The sequence below is a fragment of the Pinus tabuliformis genome, chromosome 8 (assembly GCF_031772625.1).
Source record: "Pinus tabuliformis cultivar Carrire ecotype Pingquan chromosome 8, CPIR1, whole genome shotgun sequence".
Classification (NCBI taxonomy): domain Eukaryota; kingdom Viridiplantae; phylum Streptophyta; class Pinopsida; order Pinales; family Pinaceae; genus Pinus; species Pinus tabuliformis.
The window spans coordinates 1,916,818,200-1,916,835,590 of NC_142294.1; the positions used below are offsets into that span (position 1 = coordinate 1,916,818,200).

Below are 17,391 nucleotides of genomic sequence, written 5' to 3' on the forward strand. Positions count from 1 at the left end.
CTTACATGATACGGGTTAACCACCTTATTTATTACTATGGCCCATCCCATTATTACATTAATCCCTTGGGTACCTCCCTTTGTATCCCATATTATCCCCCCTAGGTATACTACATTCCACCCCCCTTAACATGTTTTGTCCCCGAAACATGGGATGAACATAAATAATAAGATCTACTCAAAAGAGTAGTCCACTGGTACCATGCATGTGCATCTAGCCATCCTAGAGAAAGGTGATCCCTCGATCTTGTTGGTCCCTTGCCCACTTGAATTGGAAGTTGACCCTAATGGTTCTTCTATGTTGATGTGTAGTAGGTGGATCTTCACTCCTCTCTATCTGTCATGTGGGGGTTGTTGTCCTTGTGGCTAATTCGTTGCCATCTTGTTGGTTGTTTTCTTGCGGGGTGATGTGGGTGGTGATATGCTAAAGTATTAACCAATGGTGGTTCTTTCTTTAATTCACCACGTAATGGAGCCTGATTGGTATCTAGTACATGTTGTGGTGCCTACTGTTGTTTCTTATCTTCCAATATTACTTCAACCACTGAGTCAAGTCATCTGATGTATCATAACCTGTAACCTTTTCTACTTCAGCCTCCTTGGACACTACCTGTTTTTGTGGTACCTGGTTTGATGTTTGTGTTTGATTATTGACCATCAAAGGCTCATCTTCTGATGTATAAGTGTCATTAGAGCTTTGTGCTTCTGCCTCCATAGTCTCTGCTTGGGTCTTAATGGAAATATCCTGGAATGTAATTTTCTTCTTTTTATACCAGAGCTTCAGGAATTTCTTCTGCACATTAATATTAACAGTACCCGCAGATTCCATCCAAGGATATCCCAAAACAACATCGATGTTATCAATATCTGAAGTATAAAAATCACAATGAAACACGTACATATTGTTGGAAATAATACTGAGAGGGGGGGTGAATCAGTATTATCTAGCAATTTAATAAATCTTCCTTATTTGATCTTTGAATTATTTTTGCATGTCAGTACCATAAAATAATGAGCATGAACAAAGACAACAGATAGTCACACCAAAGAACACAAGATGTAAGGTGGAAACCCAATGTAGGTGAAAACCACCTGCTGCAATATGTCTCTATCTTCTTTCAAATTAGAGACTCATTTTACAATGATTTTGTACTGGTGCAGTCCTTTACCAGTACGCAGGCTGCAACCTGCAGAGAGCTACAACTCTCTCTCGTTTTCCAGTCTTCTCCTGGAAGGGAGCTACGACCCCCTACTTCTTTTCATAAAGCATCAAATGATCATCAAGTACATAACAGTTACAGTCCACTACAGTTATCAGATCAGTAATAACAAAACTAACCCAGAACACCTTATCAACAGAGAAATTTAATCAACAGAACATCTTAAGACAGAGACGCAGTTTTCCCTTCTGTGGCCTGCGACCAGACGCCGTTAACCTTTTGCTCCCCTGCGTCCACATGCAGAGATCCTTCTGTTGCGCTGCGTGCCCACGCACTGTTCCTTCAACTGCACTGCGTCCTGTTGCTGCAGGGACGCACCCAGAAATAATATCGCGCCGCGTCTTTTTGATCAGAGACGCCCCTGATCCTTATTATGCTCCGCGTCCCCACGCAGTGCGCCTGTTACTGTACTGCGTCCCGGACGCACCTGAATCTTACTCTGCGCTGCGTCCCCACGCAGGTCTCTTCTTACTGCACTGCGTCCCGGCGCACTTGCCTTTCACTGAACCTGCGTACCTTCGGGTATGAATGATTTCAAGACTTTAAGAGTAACCCAAACAGTCATATCTACAGATCTGATCATGCGCCAAAGAGATCTCAGTCTTTCAGAAGATTCGCCTTTTTAGATCTAGACCAGATCTAGCCTCATAAGATATTCAACCAAAGACATGTTCAAACCAAATGATCTCCTTTGCTTTATATAGGCAAGCTCCTCCTCAAATCATGGAACAATACCACGAGCCGACACCATAATAACACAATACCGTCGGCTAGATACCAAGAGTAAAACACAAGAAACCCCCACGTGAGCTTTTCTCTGCCTTGAAATGTGTGCACTGGGTGGACGCACCTCCTGAATGGCTGGCCTGCGACTCTGGACGTGGTCCCTGTAAGGTGTACCTGCGGGTACGCACCTTCTGAACTGATTTCCTGCGTCCTTCTTATTTTTCAATAAATTGAGAGCCTTGTCATGGGAGTTGCCATCAAGTACAACATCTGTAACATATAGCCATACCAGAGAACATAATGCCAACAATCTCCCCCTTTGGACTTGATGGCAACCTTACAATCTTCAGCTTCATTCTCCCCCTTTGACATCAAGGGCAAAGGGGTATGCTCCCCCTAAGATCATGCTCCCCCTGAAAAAGAACCAGATCTGTAACAAAGAACCATAATCCACCATGAAAGAGATAGAGACATATTGCAGCTATTTCCAAGATCTCCTTCTGACCATCCTCCATAATGCCAACAATGCATTATATGCTCCCCCTGAACCTGTACCATCAATCAGAAAAGATTCAATAATAAGATGATGCATCAACAACCCCCAGATTTTTCCTGAGGTATTCAAAAGTGTCCCTGGGCAATGGTTTGGTGAGAATATCAACAACTTGTTCCTTAGAAGGAACATACTCCAACTTGACCTTCTGTTCAAGCACTTGTTCCCGGAGAAAATGATACTTGATTGGTATGTGCTTGGTTTTTGAATGCATAACTGGATTCTTTGAGATGCTGATTGCACTTGTGTTATCACATAAGATGGGGATAGGTGGTGTACAAGTGATTTGAAAATCCTGCAAAGTCTGCATCATCCAAAGGAGTTGGGTGCAACAAGATGCAGCAGCAACATATTCCGCTTCAGCTGTAGACAAGGCAATTGAACTCTGTTTCTTGCTGAACCAAGATACCAGTCTAGAACCCATAAAGAACGCACCACCACTTGTGCTTTTCTTGTCATCCACGCTTCCGGCCCAATCTGCATCTGTATAAGCATGAAGAGTAAGATCTGTATCTCTAGGATACCATAAGCCATAATTTTGAGTCCCTTGAAGATATTTGAAAATTCTCTTCACTGCCTGAAGATGAGTCTCCTTCGGATTTGCCTGAAATCTTCCAACTATTCCAACTGCATGCATGATGTCCGGTCGGGTACCTGTCAAATAAAGTAAACTTCCAATCATAGATCTGTAGGTTGGTTGATGTACTGCTGCAGATTCATCATTTGTACTGAGACTACATCCTGTGACCATGGGTGTACATACTGGTTTTGCATCTTCCATGCCATATTTCTTCAAAATCTGTTTGAGATACTTGGTTTGAGATAAAAAGATTCCTCCTTCCTTTTGTTGGATTTGCAAACCAAGGAAATATGTCAGTTCTCCTAGCAAGGACATTTCAAATTCTTTCTGCATGACCGAGGCAAAGCTTTGACTCATAGCTTCTTCATTGCTGCCAAAAATAATGTCATCTACATACACAACAAGTATTAGCAATTTGTCATTTTCAACTTTTATATAAAGATTGCTATCTGCTGAACCTTTTGAAAAACCTTGTTGATGAAGATATTTGTCCAAGCGGTAGTACCAAGCCCTTGGAGCTTGTTTGAGACCATAGAGGGCCTTTTTCAATCTGCATACAAGGTTTGGATCATTTTCAAGAATGAACCCATCTGGCTGTTCAATGTATACTTCTTCTTCCAAGTCTCCATTCAGAAAGGCTGATTTCACGTCCATTTGAAATACTTTGAAGTTTTGAAAACTTGAGAGAGCAAGAAACATTTGAATGGCCTCAAGTCTTGCAACAGGAGCAAAGGTTTCTTCAAAGTCTATTCCTTCTTGCTGCGCATACCCTTTACAAACAAGTCTGGCTTTATTTCTAATTACTTCTCCATTTTCATTCAATTTGTTTTTGAAGACCCATTTTGTCCGATAACATTCTTATCTTTTGGTCTAGGAACCAGCTCCCAAGTGTTGTTCTTTTCGATCTGCTCAAGTTCTTCATCCATTGCTTTCACCCAACATTCATCTTTGCATGCCTCTTTCACATTTTGTGGTTCAGTTGAGGAGAGTAATGCTAAATAGCTTGAAGCTTCTGCAATTGTTCTTCGAGTTTGTACACCTGCTTCTTTTTGTCCCATAATCTGAGATTTTGGATGGTTCTTCTGAACATATCTGGATGGAGTCTTTTCTTCTATTCTTGTTTGCTCCTCTGGTTCTTCTTGAGGTTCTTCTTGAGATTCTTCTTCTTCATCATTCTGTCTCTGAGGGTAGCCTTCATCTTCTTCGATGTCTTCTCGATGTACTTGCCTAGGAATGTATCCCTTCTCATCAACCACTACATCAATGCTGTCAACAATTCTGCCAAGTCTTTTATTGTAGCATTTGTATGCTTTGCTATATGGAGAATAACCAAGAAGAATGCCTTCATCTGCTCTAGGTTCAAGTTTGCCAAGCTGCTCATCAGTATTCTTGATATAGCATTTGCTCCCAAAGATTTTGAAGTGCTTTACCGAAGGAGTCCTACCATTCCAAAGCTCATGAGGAGTTTGAGTGCTGTTCACTCGGACATTCGTTTTGTTGAGAATAACAACCGCAGCATGTGCAGCTTCACCCCAGAAAGTAGCGGGAGTTCCTGATTCATCAAGCATAGCACGAGCCATTTGTTGGATTGTTCTGTTCATTCTTTCCACAACTCCATTTTGCTGGGGAGTTCTTGCTGTAGAGAATTCTCTTCTTATCCCATGTTCTTCACAGAAATCGAAAAATTCATTTGAAGTAAATTCCCCACCTCTGTCGGATCTGAGGCACTTAATTTTGTGACCTGATTCATTTTCCACCAAGGCTTTGAAGGATTTGAATTTTTCGAATGCTTCATCTTTGTGCTTCATAAGTCCTAACCAAACAAACCTGGAGAAATCGTCAATGAATAATATCAAGTATTCTTCTCCTCGAGGTGTTCTTTTCCTGAAGGGACCGCATGTATCTGTATGTACTAGCTCAAGAGGCATGCTAGCTGATCCTTCTTTCTCTGGAAAGTTAGTTCTGGTTTGTTTTCCAAACTGACATGATTTGCATATGGTGTTGTCAGGAATTTTGATATCTGGAAGATCGCGAACTGCCTGATATTTGCATGCTTTCCTTATTTGTGAGAAGCTTAGATGTCCCAACCTTCGATGCCATAACCAGTGCTCTTCATCCTTGCTCAGATAGCATTGTTTTTGTCCTTCTTCAAATATGTACAGATTATTTGGAGTTCTTTTGCCTTTGAACACTGTTTTACCTGTATCAAGATCACGAACAAGACATCCATTCGATCTGAATATAACCTCGGTTCTTTGATCACACATCTGGCTGACACTTAGAAGATTATGCTTCAATCCATCTACATACAAAACATTTCCAGCCTTGACCTTTTCTTTTAACTGAGCAATGCCTTTTCCTTTTATAGTTGCAGGAGTATCATTTCCAAAAGAGACTTTCTTTCCCTTTTCTAGAGCAGAATAAGATTCAAGTTTTTCTTTATCACCTGTCATATGCTTCGAACATCCACTGTCAATGTACCATAGATTTTCCTGTCCCTCTGCATAAAAAGCTATCCCACATCTTTCTGTTTGAGGTTCCTTTATTCTCCATGTTTTGGTGCTTGAGGCTTGTTCCTTTTTCTGCTGAAACCTACTCCTGCATTCAGAGTCTTCATGCCCAAAATTATTGCAAATAGAACATTCAACTTCATTTTCAAGAACCGAAAAGTTGTTATAGGTCCTTTTTGTAATCCCTGTCATACTTCTTTGTTTTTGAGCTTCCCTAGTCATGATTGTTTTATATGCAACACATTGAGCTGCTTTGTGACCAAAGTTATGACAAGAAAAGCATTGTCCATTGAAGAAACTTCTGCGGTTATCGAATCTACCAGCCAACTGATTGTAATTTCTATTTTCATCTATTCTTGAACCAAATTGAGAAGATTTTACCTGTGGCTGGTTCACCCTTAAGATGGATTGCCCCTGATAGTTTTTGTTTGTAATTCGTCCCTGCTTTACCTGATGATCTTCATTGTTCTTTTGCTCATTTCTTCTTGCTGCATCAAGATAACTCTTAGAGGTGGATGCTTGAGAGGTTTCTCCATTGTAGCCCAGACCTGTCTTGTTTAGAGGAGACCGCTGCACATTGATAATCTTATCCAAAGTTTCAGATCCTTTGACAAACTTAAGATTAATAGTTTTTGTTTTCTCAATCTCTTTTCTAAGACCAACAATTTCTCCTTCTAGTTTTTCAAGATGTTTTTCCTTTTCATCAATTTGAAATTGTAAAGTATCAATGATCACATTCTTTTCTTCTATACATCTCTTGAGTCTAGTAATTTCATCATAAAGGTTATCCACATCTATAGCATCCATATAATCATCATCTTCAAATGCCATTAACAACTTATATTCATTGCCTTGTTCATCTTCATCACTGTTCGATAGACCATCACTATCTTCATGGGTGTAGTAGCTTTTCTTATTTGCACTTTGTTTCTTGTTCCATCTAGCAGGTTCCTTTCCTTTATCCTTATAAGGACATTTTGCAGCATAATGACCTACTCTTCCACAAGCAAAGCATTTAAAAGGTAACTTACCTCTGAATCTTCCAGAACCTCTTTGAAGTTTTCTGACAAAATTTGATTCTTCTTCCTCTTCTTCTGGGACGTGGATTGCTTCATAATAATCTTCTTCACCTGATGCCTTGAAAGCAGCTTCTCTTCTGTCTGATGGACCTCCCTTTCTCATTTCATAAGCAGTTAGAATTCCATGTAGCTGAGACATAGTGAGAATTCGTAGATTTTCCTTTTCTTCTATAGCAGATACTTTAGATTCAAACTTGGGGGACAATGATCTTAGAACCTTTTCAACCACTATAGCCTCTCTTATTTCTTCACCCAAATTTTTCATACAATTAACAATCTCATCTACCCGAAGAAAATAGTTAGCCACACTTTCATCATTATACATCTTGAGAGTCTCATACTGAATCCTGAGAGTTTGAAGTTTAGCACGGTTTACCTGTTCATCTCCTTCATAGCTTGTGACAATTTTGTCCCATATCTCTTTTGCGGATTTGTAGTGCATTACCTTCATGAATTCCGTTTGGGATATACATCCTAACAGAGTACTGACTGCTTTTGCATTTGTTTCATACTTCTTTTTCTCAGCTGGATCTGTAGGAGTAGCTGAAGGAAAAGCGTAGCCTGTTTCAACAATGTCCCAAACTTCTGTACCAAGAGATTGAAGATATGCAGTAACTCTTACCTTCCAATAATTGAAGTTTGTCCCATCAAAAACCGGTGGCCTGATTGATGCTTCTCTCTCGTAGTTGCTCATGATGAACGATCTACCTTCAAGCGATCAAGCTTCTCTGAAGGACCCGCTCTGATACCAATTGTTGGAAATAATACTGAGAGGTGGGGTGAATCAGTATTATCTAGCAATTTAATAAATCTTCCTTATTTGATCTTTGAATTATTTTTGCATGTCAGTACCATAAAATAATGAGCATGAACAAAGACAACAGATAGTCACACCAAAGAACACAATATGTAAGGTGGAAACCCAATGTGGGTGAAAACCACCTGCTGCAATATGTCTCTATCTTCTTTCAAATTAGAAACTCCTTTTACAATGATTTTGTACTGGTGCAGTCCTTTACCAGTACGCAGGCTGCAACCTGCAGAGAGCTACAACTCTCTTTCGTTTTCCAGTCTTCTCCTGGAAGGGAGCTACGACCCCCTACTTCTTTTCATAAAGCATCAAATGATCATCAAGTACATAACAGTTACAGTCCACTACAGTTATCAGATCAGTAATAACAGAACTAACCCAGAACACCTTATCAACAGAGAAATTTAATCAACAGAACATCTTAAGACAGAGACGCAGTTTTCCCTTCTGTGGCCTGCAACCAGACGCCGTTAACCTTCTGCTCCCCTGCGTCCACACGCAGAGATCCTTCTGCTGTGCTGCGTGCCCACGCACTGTTCCTTCAACTGCACTGCGTCCTGTTGCTGCAGGGACGCACTCAGAAATAATATCGCGCCGCGTCTTTTTGATCAGAGACGCCCCTGATCCTTATTATGCTCCGTGTCCCCACGCAGTGCACCTGTTACTGTACTGCGTCCCGGATGCACCTGAATCTTACTCTGCCCTGCGTCCCCACGCAGGTCTCTTCTTACTGCACTGCGTCCCGGCGCACTTGCCTTTCACTGAACCTGCGTACCTTCGGGTATGAATGATTTCAAGACTTTAAGAGTAACCCAAACAGTCAGATCTACAGATTTGATCATGCGCCAAAGAGATCTCAGTCTTTCAGAAGATTCGCCTTTTTAGATCTAGACCAGATCTAGCCTCATAAGATATTCAACCAAAGACATGCTCAAACCAAATGATCTCCTTTGCTTTATATAGGCAAGCTCCTCCTCAAATCATGGAACAATACCACGAGCCGACACCATAATAACACAATACCGTCGGCTAGATACCAAGAGTAAAACACAAGAAACCCCCACGTGAGCTTTTCTCTGCCTTGAAATGTGTGCATTGGGTGGACGCACCTCCTGAATGGCTGGCCTGTGACTCTGGACGCGGTCCCTGTAAGGTGTACCTGCGGGTACGCACCTTCTGAACTGATTTCCTGCGTCCTTCTTATTTTTCAATAAATTGAGAGCCTTGTCATGGGAGTTGCCATCAAGTACAACATCTGTAACATATAGCCATACCAGAGAACATAATGCCAACACATATCCATAGAAAGCTTCAAATATTTATAAACTTGAACATCCTCATTATCAACCTGTGTATTTTCAATGTGTTTTGCTGGAACTTGCAATTTGTTTGCCAAATTAAAATTGATAAAATTATTCTTGTAGCTAGGATTTATAGACACAATCATATTCTCCTTCTGAATCAATCCATGAACCTACAGTAAGGAGATACCGGTAGGAAATACCCCCACATGTTTCTCATTATCTTGTTTTCTAGCATGAGAACATCTGTCTAAAAGTAATTTTTCAAATTCTTCATCTGAAAGGGTGTACAACTTCATTTTGTTTTGTAATTCCCACCATGTGGCCGCCTCATCTGAAAAATGAGCCACTACCAAAAATCTCCAATGTTGTGCCCCTACTGAATTTTTTTCTTTTATGTATTCTTCAATAGTAGGACCATTATCTTTTCCCGTAAAATATATAATCACCATGAAGAGGATTTGGGAAAAATTGACTTACTTCGCGAAAATTTGGAATTGTCACAATTTATTCAATATTGCTCAGAATCCCTATTATGACATGTTTTCGGAAATTGAACAACCATTCTGCATCTTCCTATGTGATAGAAATCCCGATCTAGGCACTGGAGTTATAGATCGGTGCCGCAACTGTTCTGCCATCACGGAAAAATTCTGAAAAAAGAGCTGATTTGAAATCAGCGATATCTCCCTTATCCGGACTCTGATTCGACTGATTTTTTTTTTGAACTTCGGTAATTTTTCACAAAAAAACCATATCTACAATTAGAATTTGCAGATTTTGCACCAAAACATACAGATCTGCTCCACAAACACGCCACTCCAAAAATGTTTGTCACACAGCTGATTTTTAAATCAACGATATCTCCCTCATCCGGACTCTGATTCGACTGATTTTTTATTTGAGCCTGGGTATTCTTTCACAAAAAATTCAAATCTGCAATTAGAATCTACAAATTTTCCACCAAAATGTATGTCTGCTCCACAAACTCGCTGCCCCAAAAAATTACTGCAAAAAAAAAAATTATTCTCCACTTTGCCCAAGAAAGTGCTCTAATACCACTTGTTATAGATCTGACCCAAAAATATATGATAATATAAATAAACCCAAGAAATAACAAGATCTGAATATATATAGAAATGCTTCACCTTCTTGATCAAACTCTTAAGGTAGGGCAACACCATACATTCACTCCTTAAAGAAGGAGAACACTCCACAAACCATATGCATGTTCATACAATAATCTTTGACATCTCTCAATGGGGAGTCTCTAGCCTCTATATAGGCCTCATACATACAATACCATGGGTCATTACCATGGTTCCCTCAATACCAGCTATATAATACCATGGGCTTATTACATTATTGCTAACTACTTGTGGTCCCTTACATGATACAAGTTAACGACATTATTTGTTACTATGGCCCATCCCATTATTACATTAATCCCTTGGGTACCTCCCTTTGTACGCCATATTATCCCCCCTAGGTATACTATAGTCCACCTACATTGATGGACAATTTGAGCCCTAGTTAAAATATCAAAATAGGGATTCTTTGTGGATGTCCCACTCATCTTAACCAGTCAACTTGAGAAGAATGTGTATAGTAATGAGTTTAGACACAATGTTGGGACTTCAAACCATGTCATTGATACTAGAACTTTATTTAGAGATTTACAGTAGTTATATACTCTTTCTCTTGATTCTAAAAAATTCTCCATTACATTAAACCCACTCAAGAAAACCTTATATGGAGTCAAATATGTTCAACTTACCCATGTTCCTGCCACATACAACAATATCTAATCATGAAAAATTCCTTGGTTCCTTCGTGTGTGAGCTATAGGGAATCTTGACGAAGTCCTCCACTCCAACTAATTTTCTCTAAATTCTTCTCTCCATGCATCTAGATTATACATACCTTTAATATCACCCATTGGAACTCAATGATACTTTATTGTTTTCTTTTATTTTGCATGTTGTTGATGTTTTTCCTACATAATCCCCACACAAAATCTTAGCTTAACACACTTTTATGGTGCTTGGACCTAGGTGTTGGATAGGATAGAAACTTTGCTTTACTATTTGGACATGTATTAGGAGTATGCTAATTTCTTTTTATAGTATTTTTGGCATAGCATGTGGCTTGAAGATTTCACTTGCACGAAGCTTCTTAAAATTATGCAACTATGAACCTATGATATTTTCTGCATTGATTTCCATATGCACTTGAGAGAGGGAAATGACTTACATTGATTTCTTACATTTAGTAAGTCTAAAAAATGGTCTCAAAGAAATTCAATTACATGGGGAAATTCATGGCCTTTATGAAGTAAGAATACAATGACATAAAAAATTGATAGCTCTTACGAATCATTATTAGAATTGGAAAACATTTTCTGTTGTAATGTGATTTTAATTAATTTCTTACATCTCTTAAGTCTAAGAATATGCATTTATATAATATTATTGTATGGAATATTCATGGCTCCTATGAAATTAATAATAAAAGAAATATATCATCTTCTGTTCTAACATCAATTTGATATTTTATTTAAATAAATAGATTTTTCTATCAAAAAACATTTTACACAACATGTTTTGTACTAAACATATCTTAATTTTTGTAGGAATTCATATTCAAACAAATAACAATAAACATTATTGTAATCTTTTCATGTTCCTTGTTGATTATTATCATATGTCCTCACATGGTTTATCAATGTTGCTTTGTATGAGGAGAGAGAAATATTGATAATTCTCATCTTTTATGTTCATGGAGATGGAAGTCTGGATGAGGGAAGAGAACGCCCTAAATATTCTTATGTTTTTTTCTAGATGGCTTGGACTGATACTATCTGTTATAAGGGCACTAAATGGGTGTGGGATTTTTGTTCAGGAAGCAGTGATCAAATGCTTCAACGGATTTGCACTAGATGTATTTCAGGCAAATGTAATTAAATGATTGAATTGAATATAGTGAATGTAAACTTAATATTCATTAAGATTGTGGGGATTGGGGCTAACTTTTCCATTTTCTATGGTCCTACAACATGCCAAAGAAGGAGAAATTGCACATGAGGAGCTCAAAGTTGTGATGCTACACACTACAAGTTTTCATACTGTAATATAGTCTAAACAATTTTCATGGATGAAAAATATGTATATTATGACATGAATTCTCACATTTACCTAGATGATGTGCTTGGAAAATATCAAATTAAGCTACTTATAGAAATGACAACTCTTAACTGATGTTAATAGGGAGTTTTTATGAGTAATCATGTAACATTAACAGGAGATCATTTTGTGATTGTTCCAAGTCCTAGGCTAAGCATTGTTTCTAATATGTTCCAATTCTTATCAGAGTTGTAAAGAGGTATAGTTAGAATGATATCTCTCCTTTATCCCAAAAAGCGAGAAGTTTGGCACCTAAACATACAAGCTAGGACATGAATGTTGTGTGCAACAATTTTTTTTTCTACTTATAGGTCATTACATATATGTACAAACAAAAGACAATTTGGAAAGGTTTGTACATAAATGTACAACCAAAGACAGTTTGAAAGATGACATTTTGGAAGTATGGTGATCATTTTCTAAATAAGTTCTTTGCAAAGAGTCGGGGAATTACAAACATTTATTTTCTTTAATGAAATTATAGTTATTTTAGTTTAATTCTTGATAGAATGTAGCTTATATAAAGTATTTCAAGTTTTCAAATTTATCACTACATCTGTCTACCATGAATCTTTGCATTTTCGGTACCTCTAATGCCTTGAAATCAATGTAGACAAAAGGACTAAACATGAAAAAAAAATGATGCAAACAACAACACTTAAAACATAGTTATAGGTGGTAAACTCAAACATGATGTAATGAAATATTCAATCAAGAATAGAAGACAACCATACTTATATAGGAGACTAAATTAGCTAAATGAGAATCTCTTGAAGCACGAAACAAAAATAGGAAATAAATTACAGGATTAGTGGTAAGCTCCAAAGGAGAATCTAGAGGAATATGCACACAATAGAAATAGGACAAGTTCAAACTAAGCCAATCAAAAACCACAAAACATTGGAACTATAGACATATGGAGGATATAAAATAAGGGAACCATTTCAACTATCAAATATATATGTGCCAATGAACCATAGGGAAAATATGGATTGATGGAAATACATTAAGGAAATGGAGGATGAAATTGTAGTTGACGGTTGTGCCTTGATGGGGTACTTCAATTTAGTGTTAGATGAAAATGTGGAAAGAGTTGAAAGTGCAGTTAGGGAGCCTTTCCTAAAGAAATTGGAAGATCCAGTGCAAGAGTGGCATCCCATGGATGTTAAAACCCAAAAATGAAAATACTTATGGAAAAATAGAAGGTTAGGATTAGGTCATATCACAATAAGACTAGATCGGTTCACTGTGAACAAGGCGTTGTTGTTGCAAAATTTGGAGATCACATAAAAAATGGTCCCATTTGGAGTAGTTAATCATGAATTCATATCTCTTTCTCTAGAAAACTTATAACTATGGTCCCCTTTCATTAGGCTTAATCCTCTCTGGATGAAATGTAAGAAAGAAAGGGAGGTAATATGAGAGGGCTGATGAACACAAATCCAAGGTTTTCCCTCTTATATTTGGGAGGAAGAACATACACTAACAAAGAGGGCTCTAAAATACTACGTCAAAGGAAATAATACAATGATCCATCCACTAGTAAAAAGGAGATTATGAAATAACTAGAAAACTTGTCTTGATTGTGATTGTTTTTGGAAAAGAAATTGTTATGGCTAGAATATTGCTCCTATTTTTCACAAGATTTCCAGGCATTTGGAATCCCCATCATAGAAACACACAATTTCAAGGAATTTAGATTCCCATTGCTGAAATAATGGACAACCTTGGAGATTTTGGAATATTTTGAAAATGTGATATAGATGAGAAAAGTCTTTGCTCCTATCCATTACATATTTTTGGAATATTCTAGACTTTGTTCATGTATATGGGCTACTCAAGTTGGGAACATATAGTGCTAAAAATATGAAAAATAATACAACAATTAGGGGCTTTCTGTTTTGATTCACCCATATCTGTCAAAATTTTAGAATATTTAAAAGTACTTGAAGATGTAATATTTCAGAATTGGTATAATATTGAAATTGTTGGATGAAGGCATTTTTACTTCATAGTAAGATCAAATGGAAAAGACAACATAGTTAACAAATTTTATCCTTCAATGGTATATTACTATAGTTCATACAACTTACTCTTCCATTACTCTTTCCAGTCTAACATATGTGTCTCAAGCATATGCACAATGTCTCCAACATGCTTATAGAAATTCGTGGTCAAGTGGTGAAATTTAGTGGGTGTTAGAGTCGGTCTTGTCAGTCCTCTGTCAGAGATCAAAACTCTTTCTGCATTTCATTTTTAGGTGTCTCGCTCCATTCACTCAGCTGCATTCTGCTAGGGGCATGCCATAATCTAACGGAAAGGTCTTGTCATGTATTTGTTGGCTTGTGTATGATCATTAAAGTTCATCAAAATTCATCAAAGTCAATGTTTCAGTCATTCATAGTCATGGATGGTCTTTTGTTTAGCAAAGAGTTGTTAGAGTTTTTTAGGTCTAGGGTTTTGTCGATTTAGTCTTCAAATGCCAGCAGACACATGAGAGGTTCGAAATAAGTTTTAATGATATAAATGTCATTGTCAATATGCTTGATTATGATTCTTCTTCAAAACTCTGTTTTGAAGAAAAATTGTCCATTTTATCCTTGTGACAAATATGTAATCCCAAAGCTCCTTCGGTTGCGAAATGTTTCATGGTGTAGCCCTGATCATTCTCTGCCAAAATATGCCACCATCCCTGCAAAAATAATTAAAAAGATTCATCAAACAAACCAAAATCAAAAAGGAAGTTGGAAAAAATAGAGTTATATTAAATGTGAAAAAGTGCCCAGCTAAACATTACAAAGATGGGTTTATGAGAAACGAAAATCCAAGCCATGTCTTTAAAAAAGATTTTTCTATGTGTATCAATCTCATTTGCATGTAAGAAATCAATGAAAAACGAATTGTAGTGGTGAGAGGGTGATTGTCAAAACCCAAAGACTATGTTTAGGCTGTGTAGCGCATTAGGTTAGGTCGCAGTGCACATAGGCCGCGCAACGCACTGGGCACAATTTCATAGAGTTATTTCTGATTTGCATGGTGCATCCATGGGTCACGGTGCACTGGGTGTGCGTGTGGCGCACATAGCCTCCAAGTATGATATCACACCAATTTTGAAAAATGAATCCAATTCTTTTGCTGCAAGTGCGTCATATCATTGTTTTTATTTGTGAAGGAGCACACTTCAATGTTTAATTATTAAAAACATTTCACACTTTTCAAGTTTCAAAGCATGCATTGGCTCCATTTGTAAAGACTCAGGTCCTACTTGGCCTGCTTCCTTTTCCTGGTTCCTCATTGAGAGCCACAACTTCAAGAGCAATGGGTGCCCATCTAGTAGTTTTCCAGAAAGAGGTGGGATCATGGGGCAACATTCATCTACCATTTGGACTTACGTCAACAGGCCTCATACTACTTCAAGTATGGAGGAAGCTGTTAAGGTAGTTGCTTTGGGTAATTCTCAAGGAGTTTTAGGTTTATAATCATCCGGAATAGTCCATATCTCAAGAACAAATATAGAATCGAAATGCTTCAACTCCTGTTGTAATGCTGACTATGTGATTGAATTCAGCGCGGCGCACTGGGTGTGCACATGGCACACAGAGCCCCAAAGGCCAAACTCATCTTTTCTCGATAAACACTCAAGGGAATTTACTTCATTTTTCTCCAAATACCAACGGAGCGCCCATTTCTCAGCAAAAATGCAGACGAGTTGGAAATTGCTCTGGTGAAGGCTTCGATGCTAAACAAAACGCTGATCATGACAACAGCGAACAAAGCATGGATGGAGCCCAACGGCCTTATAGACTTGTTACTGGAGAGTTTTCGTATTGGCGAGGGAACACAGGAACTTCTGGACTATCTCCTCATTGTTGCCTTAGATGAGAGTGCCTTCAAACGCTGCAAGGAAATACATCCCCATTGCTTTGATTTGAGGACAGAAGGGGTTGATTTTTCAGGCGAGAAATTTTTCATGACTGAGGATTACTTGAAGATCATTCGGAGAAAAATAGAATTCTTGAAGGATGTGGTACAACACGGATTCAGTTTCGTCTTCACTGATGCAGATGTGCTATGGCTCCGAAATCCATTCAGAAGGTTCTCAAGTGAGGCAGAATTCCAAAATCTCTTGTGATACATGCGACTATGATCCTAGAGATGTCAAAAATTTACCAAATACAAGTTTTACATTTGTTCGTTCCAATAAAAGAATAATCAACATGTACAATTTATGGTACAACTCCACCCAGCGCTATCCTGGGAAACATGATCAAGATATGTTCAATGAGATGAAGTTCTTAAACGAATTTACCGAGATCGGGGTCAATCTATTGTTTCTTGATGCAGCGTATTTTAGTGGGTTCTGTGACACAAGGGCCACATTAGAACACGTGTGCACTATGCATGCCAATTGTTGCAAAGGTTTAAAGGCCAAGACTCACGACCTGAGAGCAACTCTTGAAGAGTGGATGTTATTTAGATTAGACGTTGCAAGAAGAAATGAAATGCACTGGAGATCTCGAGATGAATGCAGAGCGTCTTTATAAGGGATAATTGAAAGCTCGAAACAAAATTGCAGCTGGGATCATTCATTAACCATACAGTCCTCCCTTTATGAAAGGCAAAATTTTAGTTTAAAGGCCATTTTTATTAAAAAATTAGTTTTATTCAGACGGCAAAAGTGAAATAGTAAAAAACCAAATGCCTACATTTAAAACAAAGACACCTATCATAGCAGAGAAAATAGGAACAGATGGTTTATTTTTTCCTCAGCCATGATTTCATGGGATCCACGCTACAGTTTTTCCTTTTTAATTGGTCATCAGAGAAATTAAAATGTAACGATGTTCGTGTTACAGATGGTTGGCTTTCCAGCTTCTATTAGTTAATGATTAAACAGCGCCCCACTTGTGTCGATATGTTTTACCACAGATTGAGTCTATTTATTTTATGGAAAAATCAATTGTAAGGGTTGGAATTTCTGGGAATAGTATGGAGGAAAAACCCAGCACTTTCATTGTACAGTTTTGGCCAGGAGATTAATAGAATGATGCAGCTCTGATTTCAAGAGATCCCTGCGGTGTGAGTTTAGCAATGTGTTTTTTCTCTGTTCTCATATGTATCCTGTTATGTTTACATTTCCTTCATAATCCTTTCTAGTTTGAATGCTTTTTAAGTGACAGAGGTAGAATCCAGTTTATTGCTCTGCCTTGGGAAGGCATTCATGTTTTGTGTCTTTTCTTCTGTCTTAAAAGGATTCATCACATATGCCCTTTTCAACCTCTCAAATAGTCCTTCCACTCCATATTATTTTAGTTTGATTGCTAAAACTTCATGCCTATCTTGCCTCATGAAACAATCTGTGTCTTTGATTTAATTTCTCAGCTCCTGTTGTCTTTTGGTCCCATGCAGCCCAGAAAATTCAGTCATTCA

The 17,391-nt window shown here is 38.0% G+C and overlaps 1 pseudogene; it reads left to right on the top strand.

Annotated features, from left to right (window-relative positions):
- The first annotated feature begins 15,279 nt into the window (after window positions 1–15,279).
- Window positions 15,280–16,505, top strand: LOC149244143 (uncharacterized protein At4g15970 pseudogene; annotated as a pseudogene).
- Window positions 16,506–17,391: the final 886 nt, after the last annotated feature.